Genomic DNA, 1,658 nt, shown 5'->3' with positions numbered 1-1,658 from the left:
TTTGCATACCTTGTGATTTCTTATGCAGAAAGCTGAATATTTGAATATTATAGTATGATAGCTCTGGAAATGAGATCCTCTTTCTTCCTCAGGGTTTACTGTTTTTTCTTAATTGTTGAAGTCTGTAGTCATCCTTTTAATGACTTTTACAAATGATTTTTGCAAAGACTATTTATTTTCATGTGTAGTCACTAAAATCTCTGCTCCTTAGCTTATGATCAACTTGTGTTTTGATGGATATTTTCTTTTTTTTTTTTTCAAATGTTTATTTTATGTACAAAGAACTATCATGGTTTTTCATTGAGTAGATGCCTTGGATAATCCTTTGAAGGAAGATCATTTAGTCCAACTTAATGAAACCGATATCCTTTGCGTACTGACAGAAAGACTAGCGGTACATATTGAGGCCATATTTCCGGATCAGACCGTGCAGGTTTGAGCAGACGCGACAAGAGCAAGAACCCTGGTCGAATTTTCGCGGGTGGCTCCAGTACAGCTGCTGGTGACCCATCTTGCTTTCAGGAGTGCAATGAGGTAAAAGCAATGGATATTTTCTTGAGTGCCAGGAGCAGTTTTTTAATTGCCTTTTTTAAAATTTAGCATTCATTTTGTTGCTGGGAATTTTTTACTGTTTTTCCAAAGTTCTGACAAAGTTGGTTCTGACCAGGTTTGCTTGTTTTTCAATGTTTCTATGAGGATACAAATGCTTATGGCTATCTATTTCACCATTTTACTGACATCCGAGTTAACAGGTTCTTTTGAAGAACAGGTCTATAGTAATTTAATAGAGTTCTAGTACAGCCAATGTCAAGCATCTGAAGACCTACTAATTTAATTGAACTCCAGTTGTGGGAAGTAGGAGAAGCTGAAATTGTTTAATTTGCTTTGTGCAAGACACTCCACTAATCAACTCTCTTAGTCTTTGCTTCTGAAAATATAGAAGGAAGTGAAGATATGTACAAGGGCGGGGGAGTTCATGGAACATAGGATAAATTCAGTGATGTTAGCCTTTAACATTTTTTATTATCATCCTTGATTATCACTGATATCACCTCACTCCTGAATCTGTCACTACTCATCCACCCCATTTCTCTGATGCAAGAGTAAGAACACAAAGGCAAGATAATTAAGACCCAGGTTTAGTAGCACACAGAACTGCAATCAAACTTTATTCTTTTTTTTTTTCTTTTGAGACAGTTTCACTCTTGTCACCCAGGCTAGAGTGCAATGGCATGATCTTGGCTTACTGCAACCTCTGCCTCACCCGGTTCAAGCTATTCTCCTGCCTCAGCCTCCTGAGTAGCTGGGATTACAGGTGTGCACCACCAAGCCCAGCTAATTTTTGTATTTTTAGTAGAGATGGGGTTTCACCATGTTGGCCAGGCTGGTCTTGAACTCCTGACCTCAGGTGATCCACCTGCCTTGGCCTCCCAGAGTTCTGGAATTATAGGTGTGAGCCACCGCACCTGGCAGTCAAATCCTATTCTTTCACTAACTTACTCTGTGACCCTGATTAGGATACCAAGTTCTCCATTCTCAGTTTTCTATTTAAAAAGTGGAAATGATTCTACATAGTGCCTCCTTGGGTTATTGTAAGGACTGAATGAGCAACACTTAGTACCTAGCCTGTCATAAGTCCCCCATAAAAGTTAGTATTA

The 1,658-nt window shown here is 38.8% G+C and overlaps 1 pseudogene; it reads right to left on the bottom strand.

The window, feature by feature from the left end:
* Nucleotides 1–258: 258 nt before the first annotated feature.
* Nucleotides 259–511, bottom strand: LOC112428583 (small ribosomal subunit protein uS14-like; annotated as a pseudogene).
* Between the last annotated feature and the right edge of the window lie 1,147 nt (nucleotides 512–1,658).

The sequence above is a fragment of the Macaca nemestrina genome, chromosome 11 (genome assembly GCF_043159975.1).
Source record: "Macaca nemestrina isolate mMacNem1 chromosome 11, mMacNem.hap1, whole genome shotgun sequence".
In the NCBI taxonomy this organism is placed as follows: Eukaryota; Metazoa; Chordata; class Mammalia; order Primates; family Cercopithecidae; genus Macaca; species Macaca nemestrina.
This window is presented reverse-complemented; position numbering and strand designations above follow the sequence as displayed.